Source organism: Montipora capricornis, chromosome 7 (assembly GCF_036669925.1).
Source record: "Montipora capricornis isolate CH-2021 chromosome 7, ASM3666992v2, whole genome shotgun sequence".
In the NCBI taxonomy this organism is placed as follows: domain Eukaryota; kingdom Metazoa; phylum Cnidaria; class Anthozoa; order Scleractinia; family Acroporidae; genus Montipora; species Montipora capricornis.
The window spans coordinates 27,498,789-27,519,325 of record NC_090889.1 but is presented as its reverse complement, the minus strand read 5'-3'; the positions used below and the strand labels follow the sequence as shown (position 1 = coordinate 27,519,325).

At 38.2% G+C, this 20,537-nt stretch overlaps 1 long non-coding RNA gene across 1 annotated transcript; it reads left to right on the top strand.

Annotated features, from left to right (window-relative positions):
- Positions 1-9,992: 9,992 nt before the first annotated feature.
- Positions 9,993-17,964, top strand: LOC138058187 (uncharacterized). The gene is made up of 3 exons (XR_011133818.1): positions 9,993-10,117; positions 11,163-11,311; positions 17,648-17,964. It is a non-coding gene; the product is annotated as an uncharacterized lncRNA (long non-coding RNA).
- Positions 17,965-20,537: the final 2,573 nt, after the last annotated feature.

The window sequence follows — 20,537 nt, the reverse complement described above, 5'->3', positions numbered from 1 at the left end:
CGACATGACCACATTTATATTGCTAAGTGTTTAGACGATCAGTATTGTAATAGGGAGTTTAAGCAAAGACGACGGCTACGGCAACGAAACGCTATCGCAAGTATTTCACGATTATTCCGTCTTGTTCACCTTGTACAATACAGGCGAACTATCCTGTAACTGAATGGGTACGAACGGTTTTAAAGTCAAAACAGAAAATGACTGTTTCCTTGTTATATGCTCACGTTGTCGTCAAAACCTAACACTTGGGACTAACCTTTTCGTTGCCGTAGCCGTCGTCTTTGCTTAATTAAAATCCCTAACCTTGCAGAGACTACTGCTCTGGCGCGCGAAATGTACAATCCCACTTTACGTCTGTGGTTCAAAAACGTCTTGTGCTTAAGCTCCCCGATACCTTTTCTGCATTGGCGTAACATGCCATCATCGGCGATTGGTTGAAGAGCTCTACCCATATCCATGGACTTTCCTCGTAGTGCGCGGACTTTCCACAATTTCTCCTCTTGAGCAAACACATTGTCGACAGTAGTTTGGAAAGGCAAAAAGGACTATTATAGGTAAGTAGTCCGCCATCACTGTGCTATTTGGAAGGATTCAATCTACTCAACTGTTTCAAGTAATGCCAATGTTATAGTTCCAAATGAAACACCAACAGTTGCTTAACAAGATGCTGCAATTAGTGTGACGTAAAAGGTCACCACGGCAACAAAAGAACCATCTAAAAAACGTCCTCTATTTTATCTTTAAGTGCTTCTGTCTCAAAAACCATTTCGGCAACCCCCAATTTTTTTTATTACTGGAAAGTAATTAGCAGGTTAAGTTAGAATTCTATACAAAGTTATAAATTATCTGGAGCGGATTCAGAGCCATCTTAAATATTTCAAGTATGAAGGTGGCTATGAATGCATTCAAGATAATTTTTTAAACTTTGCAGAGAGTTTAATCTTAGCTTGCTAATCACTTTCCAGCAATAAAAAAAAATGGGTGTCTCAGAGTTCGGTTTTGAGATATAAGCGTTCAAATACAAAATCATAGGGCTTTTGAAGTGTAGATGGCTTTTTTGTTGCCACTGTGACCTGTTAAGTCACATTAATTAGTGCTTCTCTTCATTTGGTACCCTAACATTGGTATTACGTAAAAGAGTTAACTCTTTTAGTAAGACATTCCCTCCAAATTGTTGAGAGTGGTTTGGGCCACCTAAAAAAGGTGGCCTAAGGAGGCTCGAAAGGGTTTTCAGCTCGGCGCACGCGCGTAAGCTACAGACGGAATCAAAGGGTCAATACTCATGGCCATCCCTCAAACCGACATTTCCCTTTTCATTCAACTTACACGACATACAATCTACTTCAACATTTTAAACCTGCAGAGAAAATTAAGAAATCTTCCCATTCAGCGTTACCAGATACTGTTAGAAATAATTTCGTAAATATTTAAAATTCAACAAAATCTTTAGGTCAGTTTTTCAGAAAAATCAGTTTTTTTGAGATGTGTCACTAAATTTTTTTTTTTCACCTACAGAATTTTTTTTAAATTTGGAAGACAAGCGTTTTAAATTAATCTAAGCTAACATGCAAAAAATAAAAAAAATTCACCGTCCGGAAACAGATATTAACAATTAAAGTTGCAAAATGAGGAAAAATGAGGGGTTACAAGATCAGTCACCCGCTCATTCCAGTGCACGCGTGAGTGGAGCTACAGACCAACACAAACGGATTTAAGAGACCATTAAAAAGTTTGTGTCCAATTTTCGTAGTTTTCGTGAATAGATGTCTATTTGTATTCCATGTGTATAGGAATTAGAAGAAAGGCGAGCGAAATTAGCCGTATCTGTTTATTTCTGGTGACCCATTTTGAATCATGAGCTGACGCAAGCAGCTTTTAGAATTGCGTGTGTGGCTTACGCGCCCGCGCTGAGCTTGCGTTGACCCGTAGATCAACTCGTGCGTGGACTCGAATGAGTGTGTGACGCATGCGTAAATGCTGTCTTTGTATTCCCCTCATTTTTCTTGATTTTTTAACTTCACTCGTTTGTATCTCTGCTTCCGGTAAAATTTTTTGCTCGTTTACTTCAATTGACTTTAAAAAAACTGATTTTTCTGTAAAACTGGCCAACAGATTTTGTTGAATTTTAAAAATTTTAGAGAATGTGTATAGCATTATCTGGTAAAGCTGTATGGGAAAATTTTACCTTCCCGTTTTTAAAAAAAGACAATATATGTTGATTTCAAGTCCCAAAGAAATGTCCTCTATTGCTGCCATGGTAACAGTATTTTGTGAGAAATCTATGATAGGTACTTAATACCCTGGCCAAAATTCGTCTTGATATGATTACCCTTACTTTATCTTAGAACAGAATATGTTTATTTGTGTGAAAAAAGGAAACTATTTTGAGTCTCCTTAAACTAGTTAGGCTCGATTGACCAGCCGTTTTGTGTGCCGGCGTTCCTCCGTGCACACCACGGTGGGATCACTGGTCCAGCCAATTGTATTTTTCACCAGTGAGAAAGTCACCTGCCTGCCAAGTACAAATGCAATTGGCTGAATACAAAATACAATGGCTTACGTCACAGACATACGATGCGGACGAGTGATCCAGCCGTTCGTTGGGAGGAGGATGTTAACCGCTCTCACAAAGTGGCCGGAAATCGAGCCTATGAACCAGTAACTTTAACTGACCTTTAACTTTTAACTGAAGAAGTACTTTTGTGAGGGATTGACTCAAGAACACTGTATCCCAAAACAACCATGTTATGGTACCATGTGACAAAACAGTGGCCATCCCGGAATTGCGCAGGGAACTGGGGCAACTTTTAAATTTGAACCAACCAATAAATTGGCACCATCACATGAAAGATAGCATTGAGATTGGCCATCTGACCAGGTTTGATGCTGTTAGGTCGAACAGAGACTAAGTTATGGACTTTAAAATATGGTTAAAAATTCATACACAGGTCTCTAATTTTGAGATTGCATCCCCCAAAACCATATAAACTCTTCAACTTTTTTACAATTTCTGTAATATTCATAGAAGTGGGCAAACAAAGTGATGTTTACCTCACCTATTTCCAAATAGTAGGTCCATGAGAGGAATTTTCAGTTGTCCCAAATCTGATAAAATTTTTTAAAGTGTTTATTTGATTTTGCCTCAAATAAAATTAGAGACGTTTGTATGGATTTTTAACTATGCGTTAAGGAGGTTCAAAGTAGTTTCTCCTTTTTTCACACAAATAAATATATTCTGCTTTTAGATATAGGTAGGCTAATCATATTAAGACGAAATTTGGCCAGAGTATTATTAAAGAACCCATCATAGATTCTCTTGGCTCAAAGAAATGCCTTACATCGTTGCCATGGTAACGGTATTTTGGAACAAAATGTAATGCGAGAATCTCTGATGGATTCTTTAATAATACTCTGGCCAAATTTCGTCTTAATATGATTACCCTAACTGTATCTAAGGACAGAATATGTTTATTTGTTTGAAAAAAGGAGAAACTATTTCGATCTTGCTTAAAGTGCATAACTTGGTCTCTGTTCGACCAAAAAGCATCAAACTTGGACAGATTGCCAATCTCAATGTTATCTTTAAATTTATCGATTGGTTCGAATTTGAAACTCGCCCTTGTTCCGTGCGTAATTCCGGAATGGCCTGTTGCTTAACCAAAATGCGTTCATAATAGCGACGTATGTTTACCATGGGAACAGGATTGCCATCTTAAAACACCCTATAGTTTAGTTGCTTATATCTCCAAAACCAACTCAGTGGCCCACATTTTTTATTGCTTGGAAGTCATTAGCTGATTACGGTGATTATTTTCCACCAATAATAGATTGGGATCCCCACGTTATCGACAATAACCTAAAAACTAGTATAATAACAGGTGATTATTTAAATAAACTTCACTTACCTCTACGTACAGTTGTCCTCGTCTTTTCTGTGCAATTGCAGTGCAAACTGAGTCCGTTTTAGGCCGATTTGTGGCTAATGACAACTGACGACATCTTAAAGTCTACAAAAAATTATCGTATACCGAGCTTGGGCTGCCTATGGTCTAACGTCAGACGATTTTACTCGTCAGTGGGGAAGCCCTCAGCGGTGAAAAGGTTAATTCTTCTAATAAGACATTCCCTCCAAATGGTTGAAACCGGTTTGAGCCACCCTCATTCGCGCAAAAATGTAACGTAGGACGGATTCAGGAACGTCAAACATACATGCGCGAGGCAAGAACGAAGAAACCGATGTTCCATCGCGCTCCCAAAGAAACGCGCAGGACTATAACTTAGATGAAATCAATTGCTTCCTTCTCTCTTCGCTCGTGTTTTGTTCTTCTGACGCGAAATAAAACAACAACAACAAAAAACGAGAGAGTCTTGGCACCAGTGAGGATTTGGCTTGGGTTTGTGCTAACCTATATTGATCTATATTATAGAACCTTGATACAGCATCATTCGGGAGCTAAAGAAAAATATGTTTTGTGAGACGGGCGACAACCGGAAATGGCCTTTTCACTACCCAGGGTAAGCAAGAACTACGGCTAAGAGAACGATACCTGAAATTATATATTAACGTTATTGTAATAGCATCGCTACTATTCCGATTTGCATGTAAAATATGCAACAATTATTCAGGGTCTGACAAGCCTTCAAACTATGTGGGACGTTATAAAACTAACACACGATTCACTAAGAGCACGGCAAGGACTTTCTGTTGCCATGGTAACGGTACGTTACTGATGAACGACTAATTCGGTGACTTAATCGAAAGTCCCGATAAAACTGGCTTAAAAAGAACTAAAGCCCACTTCATAAAATTATCAGAATCTGGACGAGAGTAAATTCCTATCTGCAGTCCATAGTTATTATCATATCACCGGGTTTCATATCTAGTTCATCCAGAAGGCTAAAAAATAGCGCCTCGATTCCAACCAACACTTCGCATGTTTTTTAGATGGTATTTAGAAATTTGATGGCACTTTCTTTCAAACAATTAATTCCTCCTTTCTGTCACCTCGACAATACATCTTGCGGCCATTTTTAAAAGCGTAATAATCTCCTCAACGGCAACCAATCAGCACAGAGAAATTTCTACATTTACAAGTTACTTTAGCATTTATAAGCTCAAAGTTAATTTTTCATACTGCAGAGTCTAAAATCGTCTACCGAGCTTGGGCTGCCTGTGTTTAGACAGTAAAATCTATATATGTCAATTGGCATTTTTGGCGGTGAAAGGGCTAAGTCTACAACAAAGTCTGCAACACCGTTTCAATAGACCTTTTCAGCTTGTACATTTTGTTTTCCCAATACAGGTCATGTGATAATACTCAGGAGGATTGATCCTTTGTTTTGTTCATTAAAAAGAGTGCATGCAAGCATGAATATGTCTGCATGCACTCTTTTTAATGAACAAAACAAAGGACCAAACCTCCTGAGTATTATCACATGACCTGTATTGGGAAAACAAAATGTACAAGCTGAAAAGGTCTATTTACGGTAATGTTATGGTACCACATGACAAGATCCGCATATACATTTGACGTAATGAATTACCATGGCAACAAAAGAATCATCTAGAAACGCCCTATATTTTGTCTTTTAACCGCTTATATGTCAAAAACAAACTTTTTTGTTGTGTTAGCTAAAAGTGAATAGCAGGCAAAGTTAAAATGTGTTCCTTGGAGCGGATTCGGAGCCATCGTAAAATTTTTCAATAGACGAGTTCACGCTCTTGAGTGCATCATGGGTAATCAGGGCAAGATGGAGAGAAATTCAAAGGTTTGTGTGGAAGTTCAAAACGATGAAAAGTATTCATGATATGCAATTTTGGGTTTTTTATTTTCCAAAACAGAAGATATCCCCTCAAAGGTGCAGCAGAATATATTTGGAAAGAATGGCTGTTGCAGAAATTATTTTATTAAAAAGAGTTTTTGCCATAGGTTTCCTGTAATTCCAAAGGCACAAAATTACAAAGAATGTATGGAGACAAAAAAAGCAATATTTAGGAATTCCAAAGAACGGATACCAAGTGTACTTCATATCAGATGTGATCATGAACTTATTTCTTTGGTTTATGAAGTCGAAAGTATATAAAGTAGAGTCATGTAGAGTATATTTTGCTTTGAATTTCCATACAAACCTTTGAATTTTCCGCCATGTTGCCCTGATTACCCATGATGCAATCAAGAGCGTGAACTCGTCTATTGTGAGGTGGCTATGAATCTGCTTCAGAGAATTTAACTTTGCAGAGAGTTTTATCTTGCGTGGTAATCACTCTCCAGCAATAAAAATGGGGGTCACGGTATACGTGTTTAATAACAAATATAGTGTTTTTTAGATGCCCATTTTGTTGCCATGGTAACCTATTATGTCACATCAAAAGACAATGAGTACATCTTGTTACGCAATTACTGGTGTTTCACATGACGTTACTTGAAGCAGTTGGTGGGTGGATTCAATCTTTCCAAATAGTACAGTTTGTTGAAAGTGTTAAAATTGGTTTGAGCCTCCTTAATCCATGACATCATTTGATCACAATTACAAGCATCCCTTATAAGCGCCTCTGTTCTCACCCCGCTGGGATATTTTTGATGAAAGTCCGGTTGGTGACTAGATAAAAACTTTCTTATTTTGTTATAACGGCAATCTGCCTTGGAAAAAAATCCAGAGTTTCCTGAAGACCATGTAAAGGACAATTTGCCTTTGATAGTTAACAATTGTTCAGCTAGCTGTGTGGAGGTAAATATTCACCACTTTCAACGACAATGAAGTGAATAAATGTTGTAGTATGTGCTACATAAGTAGAAAAAAGACCTAAAACTTGCCTACCGAAACGATTCAATGCGCGCGAAAATCACAATTCACCTGTGTGATGTATACAATACATGTGCCTAAATCAATAAACTGAAGAATATCTAACCTGATAGCAGAGTTAGGAGAAGGGAATTGCCCTCTAATAGCTCTGCTGATAGCGATGACTTGAGCCAGGAGGATACAGATGGACTCCAGGGGCCTGTTTCTCAGAAGCACCAAAAACGTTTCAGGCCCCGAAAGCAATTCGTGAAACCAAGATCCGCTTATCCAGAAAAGTTGCCCTACATGGTTTGATGACCAGTTAAAAGACAAAAATTGCTGAGAATTATGATTTGAGACTTTTCTATTTGGAGATGAACAAGCGATGTATGACACCCATAAGACGCCCGAAAGGCTTTCAAGAAGTGGCCCCCCTCGCCCGTGTTGTTCAAAGACCCGATAACTTTATCTGGTGGGTAAGTCTCTATCCAGCAGTTTCAATTTGTGCAAGCATATCAGTATTTAATCACTTAGCCGTAAATATGCACAATGTAAGCACATTTGTAAAGGGTGTGTGAAAACCTTGGCCAACGTTTAACCTGGAGTATATCTTATACTTGCAATAGTGAATCATTATTGTCGCGCAATAGTGGATAAGAGAAGAGTGTTGTTATGGCATGGGTGGGCTCCCCAGTGCAGTCAAAAAATGAGTCTATATTTAGAATACCCGTTCCTGCGAAAATCAGTTGTCATGTCCCCGAAAAAAAACATGACAGAAGCAGTCACGCGTGACATGGCTTCTTCTGATTGGTTAAAATTGGCTGTCCTTTGTTTGTTTCACGCGTAAAGTGTATCTAAAAATAAATCCATTTGTGACTGAGCTAGGTCTGCTAGGACAAGACCGCAAAGTGATAGATCAACACTCTTATCTAATTCACTCTTCGGTCTCCATAGCAACAGAAAAGCCGTCTTACAACACCCTATATTTTGTAAGGAAAAGCTAAATCTCAAAAGCGAACTCGGTGAACTCCTGTTGGAAATTGATCAGCAGGTAAAGATGAAACTCTTGAGGACGGTTATGACTCAGAGCCACCTTAGCTATCACAGTTGTTAAGGTAGCCGATAATCCGTCTCAGCAATTTTGTCTGGAGAGTGCCAATTTATCTTACAAGCTTATTAGTACTTATCAGTGCGAATCATTCACGGCTAACTCCTCGATTGAAACGAAATTCAGAAGGTGGAAGAACATTTACTGTGACTGCTTGCCAGTATTGGAATAAGCCACCTCTTCAAATGAGAAAAGAAGAGACTCTCAAGACTTTTAAAAATTCTCTTTGGAATAGGGTTTTTAAATATCAGCAAATTTGAAATCATTTTTCATTATAAGTATTGTGCCGCATGCTTATAATCGTTTCATAGTTTTGTAGATTTTTAATAATCTTACTGTAAGCCCTAATTATTAATTATTTTAATCTTGTAACGAGGGCCACTAGTTTATTAGTATTTATATGCTATTTCGTACTACCCTCGTTAAATAAAGACTTAACTTACTATTGCTTTCTAGCAATAATATAGGAGTCATCTATTGTAGGTAGTCTTTGAAATCTAAGCCTTAAAAGGCAAATTTAAGGTTATGGTAGCCTTTTACGCCACGCAGTCGAGTGCATTTTGTTAAACAATAATTGCCGTTTTATATGGAAGCAGAAGTACATTTTTTAAGTTTGTTGAAAATTAGACACGTTTTGAGGCTAGTTCCATTCATTAATCTTGAAACAAAGGCATCATCAAAGCATGCCTGGAGTTTAGTAAGTATTCTCGCAAACAAGATTTTGATGACAAAATAAAGGAATAAAGTTACTGCTGTTGTTTGTCCTTTCTGGTCACTTAGTGTGAGTACCCATGAAATATATCCAATACAATGCAGACTTTTCTTCGTTTGGCCCTTTAAAAACAAAGCCCTTCCTGTTAAAAGCTGAAGTTCCTTTCATGATTTTCATCTGAAGGGTCACAGTATCATGTTGAAGACGCAACCATTTTTGAGTAGTAAATAAAGACAACGCTCAATGGTATTCCAAGGAACCTCATTACAATTAACGATAAGTGCGGGAAGATTAGCTGTGATTGACGTTGTAAAAGAAACACCAGTAGAGACACACGCTAAAGCACTGTTGTAAAAGAGTGTAAGAGTGTCCGTGGTGTCATTAGGCCCGCAATGCGTGCATAAGTCACGAAAATAAACGGGTCTGTTGGAAGCGTGCTTGAATTTCAACAAAATGAGCCCCAAAATTTTCTTCAATCTGTCCCGGTTTTGTATGTTGCTAGTGACCACATGTCTTCTCAGGGGGCTATTTACCTAACACATCTACCATGGCACTATAATGATATACGGTACCAAAACAATATCGTGTTTTATTAGAGCTACATATTACGCAAAGACAACTTGAATCTCCTGGAAGACAAAACGAAGTTCAGTTGACAAATTATATGGAATAAAGCGCTTTGTTACTGCACTGCCACACGTACGCAATGCGTGCCTATCTGTCTCCCAGGTAAAAAGAAAGTAACTTAATTTTCGAGGAGTATCACAGCAGTTTCCGTAGCATGGGAGGTCATGTTTTCGAATTCACGCTTGGACAACTTGGAGGATTTCAAAAAAGGAACGCAGGAGTTGGCAAAATGAAACCCTAACCCTAATAAATAAGCAAACAGATAAACGAAGGAGGCAGAAGGACGGATAAAGGATAAAGAAACCGCAAAAAGGTAAGATATAATGAAAAGTAGAGGCAAAAGATTTTCAAAAATAATCAAGATCAAGGAAGCTTGTAGATGTGGTCACGTGTTCTCCATCTCGTTGCGATTGTCGCTCTTGAAAAATTCCCCAATAACAGCGAAAGTTAATTACTTCGCAAATCAAGCTTCCCTCGCCGGGTGAGGTATCTTCAGTCAAATCAGCCTTCTTCATCTCCTGAACTTCCTGTTGCATGTTTATTAGGGTTTATTCTTTGGCGAGTGACTGCTATCAAAAACACCCTAAAAGTTGTATCCTGCGTAGCTGGCGGAAAAGTTGGCGCGAGAGGCAAAAGCCGCGTGAAGAATAGGGAGAGGCACTGTGAAATATCGCCCCTCCCCATTCTCCACGCCAACAATACCGTCAGCTACGCAATAAAAATTCAAATTCAAATTCTTTGTTTCATTCTATCCAGTCCATCAGCGGTTCAAGTAAGACTTAGAGAAGTATTGTGTCTCTTTCCCGTATGGATAGTCTCTAACTTTCAAAATCACCCCGCATAGTAACTGTTGCTTTTTAAATTAAACTAAATTAATACTGATGAAGGTACTTTGAGATTGCTGCACATCAATCTACTGATTATTAGAAAAATACGTTTTAGGGAGTCATTCTATTATTTTTGCATTTTTGAATCCACTTTATTTATTCTTAATCTATAAATTAAATTTATTATGACCAAATTACTGAAGTGCACCAAATTGTCGCCAAGATTGTGAAAGGACCCGCCCCAAAACGGCGGGTCTAATTTGCAGGTCGCAGGTCATGGGTTGCAGGTCATTGTTTTTCCAATACAGAAAGTATCCTAAACATTCTTAAAAGCTAACCTTAGGCCTAACCTTAGGCCTAAACAAAAGTTTTTAGACCTGCGACCTGCAAATTAGACCCACCGGCCCCAAAACAATATTGAAGCATCATAATTATTTGAAGTATGATTAAATGTAGTCCTGAATAGGACTGTTTGGGATGATACTGACTGAGATTTCATCATCCAGAGCAGAAGTCATCTTCAGAGTCAAGTGATTTATGTCATGTCAGTAGATGGTATAAATTCTCTGGTTGTTGACTTCTTATCATTGACGTTACACAAATCTCTTGACTCTGAGAGTGACTTCCACACAGGTTGATGAAACAGCATTCAATGTTATCACAAACAGTCCTTCTTGGGACGACACTCACCTGGATGATGATACTTACATTAATATTATTACTGAGTATTATGATATGACTCCTGAGATCAAACAATGTGCAATATGATACATATGGTAGAAATGTTATGCATTTATAATCCACAGCAAACAAAGATAATTACAAAATGAACACACAATGAAACCTCAATATGTTTACATTCTTTCAATTGTCTTTGCTGCTTGCACATGTGTTTTGTATATATATTCTACATACTAGACAAACACTTTATTAACTAACATTGTGAAGGGACCACATATAACTTCCATAACCATGTGCAGGACACAGAATTCCAGATCCAAAAACAATAACACAATTGTCTCAGCATAATAACATACAAAAACTTGGTGTTATGGTGAAAAAGTATCGTGTGCATTTAAAATTGACGTAGTTTTATTATGTTCAGGGCTTCATTAAGAGGTTATTTTAGTCGCAGAGATTGGAACAAGACAAGTTTTACACAGTGTAAGCTGAAGCTCTTACCTGAAAGCAATGATACGAGCTGGCCAGCGTCAGTCAAACACCACCAACTGCACTTCCGGAAAAGAAAGTCAGGTTTGTGAATATTCCTTATCTCTCCTGTATATCTTGTTTATGTTTAACATCATTTTGCAAATCAATGATGGTGTAGTCAATGATAAATGAAATGGATGAGAAACCAACTTGAATAATGAGAGTTGTTAATGGTTAGGATATGGCTTTGCACATATGTCAACATATAAAAGTCGAAAGTGAATTTGCTCCGGAACTGGATACTTTAAGGGAAAGAGTACTATGTTCATAAATTTAATTAAAATAAATGCTATATTTTATGAAAGGTGCGCATAACTGCACATGGAAAGTTCACCTAACTTGGGCATCCATTTATTTTTGTCGAAGCTTAGTTTGTCATGGTGCAATGAGACAGAAGACAAATCATGCAACCCTGATCTTAAAGTGGAAAGCTAAGGGTGTGTTCGATTGACCGTATTCTGGAATAGGAATGCATGGAATAGAAGTTAGAAATGCTTCGTTTTTACGGAGATTGACATTAAAATTGTCAAAAACCTGCTAAAATATACTATTTTAAACATATCTTTATTATCCTTGTTGCTTCAAAATGCCAGACATACCATTTTAAATCATCACTTCACATATTCTTATTCTGGAATAGGGTCAATTGAATGCACCCTATTATAAGGTGGACCATATATTGCACATACTGTAGTTTATTGTGTATTCACAAGAGAAGAATAAAATGGGAGTCGTATATACAGGTGTAGTTGTCAGGCTGGACAAATAATGCATCTCTTGTATAATAATAGTAATGTGTCTGTCAGTATTTACTAATGAAAAATGGTATTTGTCTGTAAATTTGGCCCCATTAAAGGAAAAAGCTTGTCTTTAAGACAAGAATAATATTCCCACCATTTTTCCACAAAATTTTCAACCTTTCTTTTCAACATTTTTGAGAAAGGTTGGCACGATTTCCTTGACTCAGCCCTGTTCAAATGTACCACAATGAAAACTTGTTATTTAAAAGCCATTGGTGAAAGCCAGTGCTGTTAACTCCTCCTTAGGTCTGGAATTGGTCACAAATGGTGCAAAATGAATGCATTAATAATTTGTCCAAATTATGTTAGGCATCACATTCTCATATCATTGTGTGCCAATGCAGTCGTGCAAAAAAGTTGTGATATTATTTTCTATTCGAAAATAGAATAGAAAAGAGGTCCACAAAATGGTTTATCGTTTCAGAGGTTTTGTGCTAGACACAAGAAAATGGGCCTGAGTTCATCTTTCAAGAATGTCCTTTGGTTTGTATTTACCTGTAAGCAGAAATGAAATAGAATCAAACTGTGTTTTGAAAGGAATTACTTTAAATGGAAGTAGAATATTTAAAAGATGTCAGTGAAAGCCAGGTGAAGTGTCTTTGCCAGTTTATCAACAAAGAAAAGAAAATAACTAAATACCAGAACAGGAGACCTAAGACATTACCAGGGCAGACATCACAACACAAGAACAATAATTATGCCATTGAATTATACTGAAGATAATACTGCTCACCCAGGAAAATATAAAAGTTTCAAAGACAATAAGCTGGTTTGATGGGAATGGTTGCGATGTCTAAAAGTGGAACTCTAAAATCGCGTTTTTCGTGACTGTCAACTGTTTTGATGGCTTATCAGGAGGCGCTTGTTCCTCTTTATGAGTTAACATGAGTTTATAAATTTCAGGTGTAACTTCACAAGAAGTAAAAGAAATAGGGCATCTCATTAGGCATGACAAGAAGAGAGTGGGATAATTTTGTTACTTTGTATGTTTGAATTTGCAGTCCTCAGTAGGGGAAGAGTCGATTAGAAAATCAGGTGTGTAGATCTAATTAGGGTCCCTGGCAACTCTGAACTGTATAGTACAACACTTGGCCTTGGCCAATCTTCTGAGTGTTGCTAGTCGACCATAAGTTGGTCAGTTGTGAAGAGTAAGGTTGGTGAAGTAGTAAGAGCACATATTAGCCTACCATCAATGTGCTAGCTTGCCACAGTAGGTGCCAGATTCAGTTTTGCCGCCTCATCAACGTGTGGGTTAGGTTTGTTGGTTATCTACTCTACACCAAGAGGTTTTTCTCAGCATGCTCCATTTTCATAAAAAGCAACATTTGATTAATATTACACCCAGAGGTAAGAATTATTGTTGATCTCCCAATTTTACTCCTCTTGTCCATAAAAGAAGGGTTTTATTAATAAGTACATCAAAATTGTTTTCAGTTCTTGTTGATACTAATTAAGGTTATGGGGCAGGCAACAAATGTCACACACATAATTGACCAACAAGGCAGCAAGGACTGAAAGTGTGTCAGCTTTTGCCAAAGATGGGGTTTTCATGGTCATGCTGCGAGAAATAACTCTGGGCCTTAAAGGCTAGCTGAGCCTTATATATGTACTCCTCAGTGCTTGCTAAGGACATGCAAAATCTTTCCTGAGTTGTCTCACAGAGAGTCGGCTTGATCAATAGGTCTGGAATAGATTAATGCTTTTTCCTAGATGACTCCCTCCTCAAGTACCAGAAACATGATACAGTCTCAAAATCAGATTTATATCAAAGCAGGCCGAAGTCCTGGAAATGGTCTATTTCTTTCAACAAAAGTTATTCTTTTCTTCTTTAATTATAAGCCTGCTAGAACAATTATTGCATAACATTGCTAAGAAACTAGACTAGCTTCACTCCAGGACCTTGGAAAAGAAGAATTTGAAGTACCCTATTAGCCACAGGAGGCCAATTGAGTTGAGTACCTACAACACTTTGACATGAAAACAGAGCATTGGTCAGGTTGTCTTCACTCAAATGCTGATAACCTAGCTGTCCTGTTGACCTTGGCATGAATGCCAGATGGGTGACATGCTGGAGGACCACAGGGAGGGATAACACACCTTCTATTCAGGATAACAAACAGTCAGAACCCAAACAAGCATCCCCATCATGGTCCAGTGCTCACCTTAGAAGAAAAGGACAAACATCTAAATGTGGTGCTGCAGTGGCTGATTAGCCAAGAAGGAGACCCCCTAAAAAGGGCATTGGAGGGACCATCTGACACATGTGGTCTCTGTGCAGTCAGTACATTTATTGGTTGCTGTTGCAAGATGGCTTACATAAGAAAGCTCTACGCATTCGTAAACCTAAACATCGGGTGGAATTTTAAAGAGAAAGAAACTTAGTATCAAGGCTTGTTAAAGAATCTGACAGCAACTATTCAAATAAAGTAATTGGTCTCAGCCTACATGAAAACCTGAAGAAATTTTGGTCGTACATTCATACCTGTGAATCGGAGGACAATGTCATCCCTCCCTTACAATCTGACAACAAGCTGTGCTCCACTGATGAAGACAAGGCTGAGGCACGAAATTCATGTTTTCATACTGTCTTCACCAAAGAAAAGCTACCAGCACCATTGAAAGGAAATTCACAACATATAATTCCATCTTTGACCTCAAAATCTCTGTTCAAGAGGTACTTAAACAACTTAAACGATATTAAATCCTCATAAAGCATGTGATCCTGACGAGTTACCAACAAGACTTCTTAAAGAGCTGGGATGCCAACCATTGCACATTGGGTATGTTTCATATTTCAACAGTCTTATGACACAGGCCCAATACCATCTGATTGGTTCCACCCTACCGCCCTATTTCTCTTACATGTGTATGTTTATGCGAAGTCACATTTCCAAGCATCTACTCATCAACGATATCATTATTAATCACCAACATTGCTTTAGACAAAAATTTTCTCGTAAAACTCAGCTTATTTTAGCCACCAATGACTGGGCAAAGAGCATCAATCACAGCGCTCAGACCGATGTGGTCCTTCTTGACTTCAGTAAGGCTTTTGACTCTGTTCCCATTAATGCTTGTAATCTAAACTGAACTTTTATGGTATTTGGGACAGATCATTAGACTGGATCCAAGCCTTGCTCACCAACCTCACCCAAGTGGTATTGATCAATGGAACACTCTGTAATCCCAGACCTGTTGTTTCTGGAGGTCCCCAGGGGTCAGTCCTAGGCCCAGTTCTATTTCTACTCTATATCAACAACATCACAGATAACATTAGCTCCCATATACACACAGAGGACAGTGTCATCTATAGGGAAATCAATACACGACAAGATCATTTGACACTTCAACAAGATTTCGATAATTTATGCAAATATCAGACCTTTGGCAACTGAGCTTTAATGTCACTAAATGCTATCACTTAGGAATAACCAGCAAAACTGTTCCTTTTTGCTACGATTATTTAATGAATGGCCAGGCCATCTTCACAGTAGCCTCTACCAAATATTTAGCCATCACTTTAAACCAGATTTTCAATTGGAACCAACATTATGACCTTCCAATGGAACACTGGGCCTTCTAAGAAGAGTCCTGGTTGACTGCACTATAGATGTGAAATCGAAAGCCTATATTACTCTTGTCCGCCCGCAAATAGAATATGCCAGTTCTGTATGTAATATTAACAAGATTGAAATGGTCCAACATAGGGCAGCTAAATTTGTCTTACATGACTATTCTAGATTAAGCCATGTTACTCCTATGATTAATCAACTCGGTTGGGACACCCTAGAACAACGTAGATTGTCTCAATTAACCATGTTCTGTAAGACCTTAAGCAAGGTCTAATGGGCATCCCACTTCCTCGTGAGGTTTTCCCTCTGCATGGGCAGGTCATCTCAGCTCCCAAATTGTACTTCTTATCGCCATATCTATAAATTTTCTTTTTATCCAAGGTCTATTGTAGTAAGGAACCAACTATCCTTAAGTAAATTACCATTGCAGAGTATTTCTATTTTTAAATCAGATTTGTTGCCCACTATTAGATATTTGGCATAATTTTACCATAATTATGTACTTTTTATTTCTTCAGTTACGTAATATATATTTATCTATGTATTTATTCATTCATGATTTACTTACTTTCTCACTTTTTGTTACTTGATCGTCTACTATTTAAGGTTTTGCTAATCAGATTGTTAATTTAATTATGTACATGTAACTTAGTTTTTAGTGTAAATTTACAATTGACTTAATGATTTGTAGTCCTATTACAAATTAGGTTAGAGTGTTCTTAAATTCAATTGGATTTATTATTGTAAATATAGATATTACTTAAAACTTAATTAAACCTCCTAGTAAAGTTTTTACTGTTTTAGGAGCACCGCTATTAAAGATTAAAGGATTGAGTGTTGTACCGGTGATGTTTTGTTGAAAAGAAAGGGACATGAGCACCTACCGTTGTGTGTTCCCACCAGTGTTACACAATCTAAATGGGTAATACCAGAAACCCATAACGGTTGAAACGTGTAACGGCGCCTTGTGTGCTGGGAAACAAGCTTCTGAATATACAATTTGCTAAGTACCATATTTGGAACAACAAGAGCGAGGCGTTTCCAAATATGGTATTTAGCACTGAAACATTCAACCAATCAGTTCGCACTGAATATTCGGAAGCTGTGAACGTGCGTTACACGTTTCAACCCTTTATGGGTTTCTGGTAATACCCATATAATCTAAATTTAGATCAGTGGGTGCAAGCCATGTCAGATGATCATCCGAGTCATCCAACCAGGCATGCACCGTATTTAGGTCTAAGCACCCATTTTGAATAGTGCTGATAAACTGTGTTTAAGTCTAAACGCCCATTCTAAGTTAGCACCCATCTTAAAATCGATTATCTTTCAATATTGGTTATGGCGTCTCTATTTAAATATTATAAAAATTCGCCTTCATTCAGAAGCGTGCTTTGATGGTGTGGTGGTTATCGATGATTCCTTACGCGTGGCTAACGGACTGGGTTCAACCTTTTTGTCATCCATGTCCGTCAATCACCTTAAACAAAAAAATTCCTTTTTTTCCCCTTTTTTTCCTGACGAGAAAATTTCTAAGTATAGGGTAAACTTCATGTAATTGAATTGAAAGAGGAAACGCATATTTAATGAGTTGCTTGGATGACTCGGATGATCATCTGAGATGGCTTGCACCCACTGATCTAAATTTAGATTATATGGGTATTACCCATTTAGATTGTGTAACACGGGCGTGTCTCACAGCGTTTGAAGGGAGGTCTGCAGCGGGACTTACATGATCAATGCGGACACTTTGTTATTATTATTTTTTTTTTTTTGACTACGGACATTGTGGGGAAATGTTTTTACTGGTTTGGCCATACTTCAGATATTGAATTGTACTATCAAACATGCCACACATGTGGCTCTAGAAATGTCCGAACCAATTCCTCAACTGACCTCCCCCATGCAATCTATCAACACAGACTTCCCACTAGAGAGGATTCAGATTTACATTCTTGAAGCACTCCCAGACACCAACAGGTGAAACAAGTTTGTTTCCGTTGTAGGGAACAGGTATACACAGTAGCCAGAAGTGTATGCTTTACCTGATCTAGTTGCTAACACAGTGGTGCAAGCTGTCATGGACAAGAGCATGTTGTCGTTATCAGCTGTGAGCCTGACAGGGAACTAAGACGTTTAGCCAAGATCCGCCAAGCTCCCACCTTGGGGAAGAGCATTGATAATGCCTTGCCCCAGGATCTCGGGCACAAGAAACATGAAGAAAGAGAGCTGGCCATTTTGACAGCATCGTTGTTGCTGTATGAACTGTATTGAACTGTTTCGCATGAATGTCAGTGGTTGGTTGGCCAAAGGGGCAAGGATTCAATAAAACATCCACGAAGGTATGTTTAGTCCAGCACAACAGATTGAATTGTAACACCACAAACGTTGAGCCCTCCTGTGTGTGATAAAGAGTGGTAAATGAAGCCATAAGGTTTGACTCCAAATCATTAGTCCAGATGAATGTCGATGGGTCGAAAAAAGAGTAGAGTGCAATTTATGGCACAATCGTTTATTTGGAACTGGCACTTGCTCCCAGAAGTCGTACACCATGCAGCCAGGTTGTCAAGATCCAGTAACCATAACTCTTTATTTCCCTATAGATCTTATCGTTCACAATGAACTCGATGTCCTTATGGATGGCAGCACTTGCAGGGCCACCCAACGAGAACATAGTTCAAAAGTCAAAACCTCTTAAGCATAGCATTGTTAAACATATTTTAGTATTTAAACGGCAGATACAGGCATATTTTTATTCCCTAAAATTTTCCATCTGTTCGGATTTCCTAGCTGAAAGTCTAGTGATCCGGAAATTATAGGGATCAAAACTTACCTTTTCGAAAATTTCAGCCAGAAAAAAGGCTCCTGAAAATTCTAGGTGACCTTTTTAGGGAAAAAATCCGTTAGAAATGGGTAATTATACCATGTTTTAGATGTTCGAAAATCCTAGGACAGGCAGGCAAGCAAGAAATTTTACTTCAAATTTTCCGAAAATTCTAGATCTCAAATCGTCCTCCGAACAGATATTTTCCGAAAATTGACGTTGGATGCCCCTCCCTTTGGAACCCAGAGGTGGGTGGCCACAAGGGGGCACTTTAGATTACGATAAGATCTGTAGCATACTGACATCATCCATAGAGGTTCCGCTAAAACCAACTTAGCCATCACTTTTTTGCTGACACCCACTTTCTGTTTCTTTTTTAGCTGGAGATCAAGGGTACTTTCTTCTGTAAATTCAGTGCCATAACGCAGTAATTCGAAGAAGGGACAAACCCGGCCAATCACTTCTTCAACTACGTGACCTCTACCTTATAAAGTTGATGATGATGATTAATAATGAAAGCCAGATAAATTAAAGGTATTATGTAACCTCAGAAACATTCCTATGATGTTTCAGTTTTCTTACCGCGTTAAACGACTTGAATCGTTTTAATGAATCAATCTTATTTGTATTTACTCGCATTCAATAAAAGCAATTTTGGTTACATCATTTAGTATGTTTACGGTGGGAACCGGAAATGAAGGCAAGAGGTGTAATATTAAACACTTAGTGACTGGTCTCGAGGGAAACAGTCAATTTTGTTTGAAGGGAGATCTGTTTATTGTAATTCAAAGAAAGGAAGTGGTGTTTGAGTTGGAAGTCCGTGAGGGCTTTTCCAGAGAGGTGCATGTTGTTTTGTCCGACATGGTCACCGAGTTTGTTTTTGAGATAAAAGCGTTTAAAGACTAAATTTAGGGTGTTTTTAGATATCTTTCCTGTTGCTATGGTGACAAATTACGTCGTAATAATCAGCGCATCTTCTTAAGCCATAAACGGTGTTTATGTGATACCATGACGTTGCCGTTAGTGGAACAATGTAATGAAGTCAATCCTTCTAATTAGACATTCCTTGAAGTTTGGCATGAGAAACAACTTATCGATTTCAAACGTTCTTCACAGGAAAATCACTTTCTTGGTTAATAAGTAGATGTTCATCTTCTCTCGAAAAAGCCAAGTTCTTCTTGATGACTGATTTTATTGTTTTCCCAGCGCCATCAAGGAATCGAATTGTCCCAAGTTAATTTGTGTGAAAAAAAATGGTCTGAATCTTAGTGGCATGCTATGATTGATTCTGCCCACAATCCATTCTCGTTTTACGCAAATAGTTGAGCAAATTTTGCGGGATGCATTACTACCCTTTCAGTTTCATAAATAGCACTCTGTCTTTCTGTGCAGAGTGTTCAGTTCTCCTTTCGCCCGTTGACACGGAACTTGCTCATCATCTTTCTCACGGGCGCATGACACCATTCACCATCAACAGATACATTGAACTTTTTAGTACCATGACTATAGCTGCCACTCGGTTTGAGGTTAATCTTGAGCGTTGTGTGGCTAATCGAATTACTTCGACTGAGAGTAACGGTCACTGTAGAGGGTTTGGGGACCATGTCATTTATGTCCTGTAATCAAATTCTTTGGACTATGGTTTTGTTAACAAATAAATAAACTTTCCCCTGCACTAAAAGGAAGCAAATCAGATTGTGTTAGTTTGTTGGATCACGTCAAAATGATGCATGATCAGCTGCTACAAAAGGCTAATATGGGTCAGTCTCTGTCCACGTGAAGGCATTGCCACTAAAAAGTTGTTGTGTAACCATTGTTAGTCTAATATCATTGGTTGCGTTGTCGTGTGCAAGGTGTAACATGCCTCAACACTTCGAAACACTTTACATGGGTAACAAATTTTTGCTACTGGGGACTAAACTATTTCGCGCCAAATACTGCGACGGTTTTTGCAACTCGTTTGACAGTGACGTTGCGAGAGAGCAAAGTTAGTCGGAAACGAAAATAAAGCGTAGATCCTCAAAAGAAAGCAATGTACTCTTCTACTAGGAGTAATCATTGATTTTGAAGTG